Here is an 8,251-nt window from a genome sequence, read left to right as displayed (position 1 = left end):
TCATATAGTGTTAGCTGTTGGCCATCAATCTTGCGTTTGTTTGTGAATACCATGTAGCATGGTTGAGAGACATTACCGTACATGGCAGATTAAAAGCGAATTGACGACACTACACGACACGCCCACCTGACACGACACTACGGTGGCTGAGAGATCGTACATGGCAGATTAAAAACGAATTGCAAATGTTATTGTAGCATTTTAAGCAACTATTAGGCAAATAAATTAATAACCTAGTCTATCCGTTTGAGACACAACAGTATAACTTTCAACCCAAATCATTTTGTCAAACGGTGGTTTAGTAAACTTTTTTTTAATATATAAAATAGGTATTAATGAGATAATCTATTTATGTTTGTCTAACTGCTACACATGTATTTATACATAAATGTAGATATTTGTGAACATCTAAATATAGTTGTTAAAGGTTTTAAGATATACATAATCACATCATGGGGTCATTAAGGACCAAATTAGGAGGGCCAGTCAGGCCACTAATGAGCTCAATCATTCACATGTATTATTATTACTTTATAAATTAAAAGTACTAGGGGTCTATTACAAAACCTTTGAAGGAATCGTCATGCATTCTGAATGTTTCTGTACTTTAAAAACATCATGGCTCAAGATCCTGTTCTTGTTCAAGATTATTCATACTCATTTGTGAATTTAACATCCATATTCACTCAAAACTGAAACAACACCAACATTTTTTTTTAAAGCATTGCAGGCCTAAAGCTCCACGTCAGTGACCTATATTTTAATTTCTTCCATCAAACTTTAAAAATGACAAACAGCATGTTTTTAAAGATTTAATCTTTTAAGAAACAAAATATCAACTTTGAACAGAAGGGTTTAAAAACACGTTTTTAATGCAAATAAACTTGAAACATAAACCTATTTGTCATTTCAAAATTCACTTGTATTGTCTGCGTGAAAGGCACAGTAGGCTATGAGCGAATACATATCAACATTAAAAAAATGACAAAGTCGTACAATATATACCATGTGCTACTGTCTAGGATTAAGTATGATGAGACTTTTCAGCCCGTGACCCCCAAAATAACAGTGCCAGAGACTGGGCGACCCCCGACGGTCGCCAGTGATCTCCAGTGTGCTGGGCAGTGTGGCGGCGGAGGGAGCCGAGGGCACCACCGGAGGAGAGGCGAGCGATGACAGCAGCATCACCGTGGTGCAGCTCCCCGCACAGACTGAGGGGACTTGTTACACGGAGCCCATCACCGGGGAAGCCTGCGGCGGGAGAAGGCGGTCTGCTCGGCCTGCCCTTGGCTCTGGGGTCCCTCCTTAAACAAATAAATAAAAACCTTTTAAATGAAACATTCATCTTAACAGATAAGATTTGATCATTTATTTTAAACGTCAGGCCTACAGCATGGCCAGAAACCCCATCTAAAAACAGAGGCTCTGTCCTAATTACCTGATTGCATCCACCTGGGTTACTTGGCTCAACCCAATAACTTTATATAAGTTTACTTTAAACCACACTTAAAATAATAATATAATTATACATATGTAGGCCTACATGTCTACAGTATAGCAACCAATACATGTTTTAAATACATAAACATTCAAATGTGAAAGACACCTTCAATGAATATTTAAAACTTACACAAAATCAGATTCTTGTAAAAATTAGAGTACATGCATTGTTCCATCTGTCAAGCTAAGATACATATTTAGCTCTTAGCTTGACATGCTCGTCCAGTTAGCATGTATGCTAACTGGACATGCTCGCTCAATTAGCATACATATATATATATATATTATTTATGTATTCCATTCCTTTAAATTGAATATTTAAAATACAAATTAGCTAACTAAAGACAATTACACTGCGCTAAACAGCCAATTCGACAAACAACCGAGAACCTAAATAGTATGTAATTATATCTAAAACCACAAGACGTTAATTACCTGTACTCGGTGCGCCATATTGTCTGTTGTCTGTTCTCTCTCTCTGTAAACCTCCCGTCTCATTAAATATAAGAGCCGCGTTCACACCAAGTACTTTCCTGTACTTAGTTCCGGCACTAAGAGCCCTGGCGCTTTTAACCCCAGGGTACTTAGTACAGATCGCGTTCACACCGGAGTACTTTTCCCTGAGGGAAGATTACAAGTACAGTAGGTGGCGGTAAGCACCTTAAAGTTGTTTGCAACCCGCTACAAAACAAGAGAAGAAGAAAAACTGATACAGGATCTGTTTAATCGCCATGTCGGTTTTCTTTATTGCACTCTCAAGACATAACATTAAATAGAAATATTTTAAATGTAACTAAAGTGTCAGTTGTACATGTCAGTAAACATTGTCAATATAAAATAAAGTGTCAGTTGTACTATATAATAACAGTAATAACAATTTATAATAAACTCCCAGCTGTAGGGAGTCTCAGCAGCAAACCCACCTTTATTATATATCTTCCTGAGACCCACTGCATCCGTCTGCCATAAACACTATGCAAACATACATGTTAGTTTTGGCCCATAGTGGACTCCATGTTGTGTTGTGTGAAATGGGGGGGAATTAAAAGTTTAGGTCAAATAATATTTAAAATGATATAAATTATCATATTTGTGTATGTGCCCCTGCCATTCCCCCACAAGGTTGCAACATTGATGATAAATAAATGACAAATAAAGCTTTGCCAGTTTATAACCGATGAAACATGATGGTATCAGAATAATCACTTACATGTGATGTATAGGATGCTACACAGGTCACAAAAGATAAAGTGTCAGGAGAAATAAGCTTAATCGCCATGTCGGTTTTCTTTATTGCACTCTCAAGACATAACATTAAATAGAACAATTTTAAATGTAAATAAAGTGTCAGTTGTACATGTCAGTAAACATTATATATCAAATAAAGTCATAACAGTAATAACAATATAAAATAAACTGTCCCAGGTGTAGGGATATTCTCAGCAGCATGCACACCTTAGTGCAACGTTGTGTGTCGTGTGTCAGTATTTACAAAAACTATACCAAATAAACTGTTATTAAATGCAGTTTGTCGCTCATCCTGCCGCTGCGCCGACGCTTCCTCATGGCGCAGCGCCCACACTTCATCCTGGTGCTGCTGGCGCTCCATCTGCTGCTTGAACACTTCTGCCTGGCGCTCCATCGAGGTGAGCATCTTGTCCTCCGTTTCCTGGGCCTTGGTGAACAGCACCATCTGATCTCCACGCAGCGACTCATTCACCACGGCACGCCGGTCCTCCAACGCCTGGGCGGTGTCAAAGAAATTCGCATCCCGTGTCCGCTTTCCTAAGAGGGGAAAATAAGCAATATACAATATACAAGTTTAGTCGCCATGTAGTTTTACAACATACTAGGAATGTGTTTTTTGTATTTTCACAAATAGAATTAAGGTTTCACAAATCTGAAACTGTGTTATAAAGAATGTTTAGACCCTCTGGGATAATCCAGTCCAAATAAATCGGCTATGCAGCGATTCAAGAGGTTCAAACACGGAGGATTGTTCCTTTTTGAAGAGTGCTTCATGTATGCTTGAACTTTGTTTAATGTTGTTGAGGCAAGTTAAACATAAAATATGATGAATATTATGAAATAAACATGATTGTGAACATCAGTTCGATGCGTAACGTTCTTTCAAGACAAAGTTACAGTGTGTGTGTACTGTGTGCTCGGGGCCGGTGTTAGCCTATTATGGCTAGCATGGCTAGCTTGATCTACTGAGCAAATAAAAGTACATCTGAGACCATTATTGTGCAGATTAAAACCCCAGTGCATGTAGTTGATTTTACCTTCGTCGTGGTCATCATCGTTGGCCACTGAATCCGCCGTTTGTAGTCCTGCCCGAGTTTCTTTATTTTTAGCCGGTGTGCCGTGGGGCTGTGCACATTCCCAGGTCGAGTGAAAGCTACTGAACTGGCTTCAGTGCATTCCCTGGGTCGCGTCCTCTGCGTAGATCTCCAGAAGCGCCGACACCTCCTCATCATTTCTTGATGCTTGCCATAACTGCTTTCAAAAACAAACACAACGCACGGAGCGTTGTGTTTTTGTAGCGAGGAAAAACAATGGCGGCTCTACACAACATTTTCAGAGTTGTACGGGCGTGGTTTGCAATTCGCCCAGCCAATCAGCACTGGGGCACTTTTGGAGAACTTTTCACCCACAGAAAAGTACGCTCTCTGAGTTGGCTCTAAAAATGGGGGTAAAAGTACCCGAGATTAAGTACGATTTTTGGTGTGAACGCGACTCACGGAACTAAAACGCGAAAAGTACGGTGAAAGTACTCCGGTGTGAACGCGGCTCTTGCGTCAGCGTCTCACGTGTTGGGCGCGCTCTCTGACCATATTTGGAAGTACAACTTCCTACAACTTCCTACAGGTTCAACCTCCACTGGCCACGGCCGCAGCTGGACCCTTCTCGGTTTTTGGCGGGTTGCCGCAACTTTAAATTTAAAGGTGCATACCGCCACCTACTGTACATGAGTGTGAATCATCATATCATTCCATCTCTTAACTCATGGACGTATGATCTAATCAAAAAATAAATAAATCAACAAAAAACATAAAATAAATAAAACAAAACAAAATAAAAATCTATGATCTTTCAAGAATGTAACATTAGGATGTTACATTCTTTTTCCTACCCCAGTTTCACTCAGAAAGGTAAACAGTGCCTTTCTGGTAGCTCTTACTCCCTCTCCTTTTGTTCCCAAAACACCAACCACACTCCATTCCCTCTCTGCCTCTATAACTTTAGCCTTTAGTTTTTCTCTTTCAGCTTTATAGATGTCACAATGTAACAAGATATGTTCTACATTTTCTTTTACTCCACAGTTCCCACACTTGTCACTGTCACTTTTCCCCATGACATACAGCGTACCATTCAATACTCTGTGATTTAGTCTGAGTCTAGCTATCATGATTTCCTCCCTTCTGTTTCTTTCTTTATAAATATTAATTGTGATTGTCTTTTGAACTTTATGATACTCTTTGCCTTTCTGGTCTTTCTCCCACCTTTTCTGCCAGATCTCCATCCCTTTCTTCTTAATTACTGCTTTTCCTTCTCCTTTTCCAAGTTGAACTGGTAATGTGATTTCCTTTTGTAGTGCACTTTTTGCTCATTTATCAGCACACTCGTTCCCTTTCACCCCCTCATGTGCAGGCACCCAGCAGAACTGCAGATCTATACCGCCTCTGTGAAGTCTTAACAGGCTATGATTCAGTTCTATGAGAATGTCTTCTCTGACAGTTGTTGTTGATTGTATGCTTTGTAATATGGACAATGAATCTGTGCATATCACCACCCTATCTGGTCTGACCTCTTCAACCCACTGTAATCCTATTATTACAGCCAGCATTTCTGCTGTATACACTGATAGTTGATCAGACGCTCTTTTTGAGATCGATATTTTAAAGTGGATGTATATACCAACTCCAACACACTATTCCTTGTTCTTAGAACCATCTGTGTACATTTTGAGGTAATTGTAGTACTTTTCGTTCAGATACATACTTGTTTTAATTCCCACTTCATTTATTTGCCACTCTTTTTTCCTTTCTACGATACTCATATCTATGTTAGCTTCTGGGAAAAGCCATTGGCAAATGTGATGGTCTCCACTCCATATGCCCTCGTTCTCTCCTTACTCGTCCAGCCAAACCCACGGCCCTGGAACTTTGCATATTCCCAGCAATCCTGCAGTATTCTGTTTGTAATATTCTCCTCTCCACTTCCTTGTAGCCAGACCCAGTATGACAGAGCAAGTTTCTCTCTTCTGATCTCCAGAGGTGTCTCTCCTGCTTCTATCAGAACTGCATTGATAGGGGATGACTTTATCGCTCCAACACACAGCCGCAATGTATATTGCAATGTATATTGCATATTGTATTCTATCCATTTTTAAAAGCGATGTTTTTGCTGCTGCTCCATACACTATACAACCATAGTCTATTGTGGACCTCATAATTTATCTGTAAATGTCTATTAATGCTTGTTTGTCTGCGCCCCAGTTGCATCCAGCTACAGCTCGCAATACATTTTATACTTTTTTGCATTTTGTTTCCACTTGATTAATATGCATTTTCCATGTATATTTGCTATCAAACCACAGTCCTATAGGTATTTGAACTCATTCACCTTTGTCATTGGACGATCATATAGTGTTAGCTGTTGGCCATCAATCTTGCGTTTATTTGTAAATACCATGTAGCATGACTTGCTTTCTGACATTTTGAATCCCCAGTTATATGACCACCTCTCCACTTTTTTAATCGCTCTAGCTATATTCTCCATTACGTATGGGGCATTTCTTCCCCTCATCCAAATAGCCCCATCATCTCCGTATAGAGCCGATTGGATGCATGTGTCTAAGCATGTCAATATATCATTAATCATGATGTTAAATAATATTGGACTGACTGCACTCCCTTGGGGAATACCATTTTCTATTTCAAAATAATTGGAAATATCTGCTCCAACCTTTACTCTAAATGTCCTGTCTGTTAAAAAGGCCCTTACCCAATTGTACATTCTCCCTCCAATACCCATTCTACTCAATTTGATCAGTAATCCATCCCTCCACATAGAGTCATACGCCTTTTCAATATCAAAGTACACTATTGCCATTATCTCTTTCATTTTCAGTGTTTTTTCCACATCATTACTCACTCTTACTAAAGCATCTATTGTGGACCGCCCTTTACTAAATCCGCTCTGAAAACTACTCAGCAGCCCTTTCTGTTCCAGTACATGTGAGAGCCTACGGACAATGATCTTTTCCATCCATTTACATAGGTGTGATGTAAGAGCTATTGATCTGTAGTTACTAGGGTTAGCTGTATCTTTCCCTGGCTTATTGCTGTATATCCTGTACCTTGTAAGGCTATTTTGAGTTCCGACATTGTAAATTCCACATCCAGAGCTGACCTATTATCCTGTCTCTTCTCCTTCACGTTTTCATTCTCTGCTAGTAACTGCTGTTTTTACTGCCTATGAATATCACTGAGATTCTCCCCACTATGTACTGCTGCAAGTGTCCTTCCTGACATATCTGCCTTCTCTTTATCTGTCCCTGCCAGCCTCTCAAGCTGGAATTGTAATGGATTTCCTTTTCCCACTCATCCGCTTAAACATGGACCAGACATCAATGTTACTCCTCTGCCAATGGTAAAACAAAATTCTCTCCATGTTCTCTTTTTTGTATATTTTATTGTCCTTCGAGCAGCTGCCCTTTTCCTTTGATACTCTATAACAGGGGTATTCAACTAAAATTCAACGAGGTCCAGTTAGAGAAAATCTCCCCATGCAAAGGTCCGGAACATCAAAATGTCTAACTTGCTTTATGAATTAGTGTGATATATATTGAAGTAGCCTGTAGCTTTATCAACGTCTGCATGTAACAACTTTTAAAAATAAAATAGAGAAAATAAATAAAATAGCTTTTGAAAATATGTGCATCTTAAAAGTGCTTCATTTTAGATAAATAAAATAAAGTGTAGCAGCAGCTTGAGTTTCCCTTTTTCTTTGTTAACCGTTTCACATCATGACTTAACAGTTTCAGACGATTATAGAACAATATCAGTCTTTACACATCATAACAATTGAACAGTTTTAAAGTTTCTCTTTCTTTCCCTCTTATATTGCAGTCCCTCACTCACTTTTTTTTAATTCAGTGCAAGAATTGAGCTCGAGCTTGTCCTGCCAGGAGTTTGTAAATCTGGGCTGAAATGGTGTCAGGGCCATTCTCATACACATGCAGGTGCTCATTGGTTAGCCTCGGTTAGCCTGCCCTGGAACGATATTTAGTTTTAATTTTGATCCTGGCCGACTGATCATATTGGGCTCTGAGACTGCTTATTTTTTGTGACCTCCGTTGTGACTTGAGAGGGAATGTTTGGTCAAACACTTTGAGTTTTGGCACTTTTAATGAGCGCCACGGTCTCTGAACAAATGAGACACACTGGCTCTGTGCTCCCAGTGGGCAGGACGGACATGAATGAATCCGTCCACTCAGGATTACAAGCTCTGTTCTCACTGTCCACTTTCCTCTTCTTGGAGAGCGCCATGTGTAATTATTTGTCTCTCCCTGTCTGCCTCTAACACGCCTGTTCACTCTCCTCTCCGTCTTCTCTCCCTGTATCGCTATCGCTAATTATTCTCTTCACTCACTCTCTCCTCTCCGCTTCTTTCTGCCGCGCTCTCAATTTTCTTCTTCTGTGTTTCTCTCCCTGTATCGCTCACTCGTCTCTTTCGCCCCCTG

This window comes from Trematomus bernacchii, unplaced genomic scaffold, assembly GCF_902827165.1.
Source record: "Trematomus bernacchii unplaced genomic scaffold, fTreBer1.1, whole genome shotgun sequence".
NCBI classification, from domain to species: Eukaryota; Metazoa; Chordata; class Actinopteri; order Perciformes; family Nototheniidae; genus Trematomus; species Trematomus bernacchii.
The sequence above is the reverse complement of the archived record's forward strand: the minus strand, read 5'-3'. Positions refer to the sequence as shown.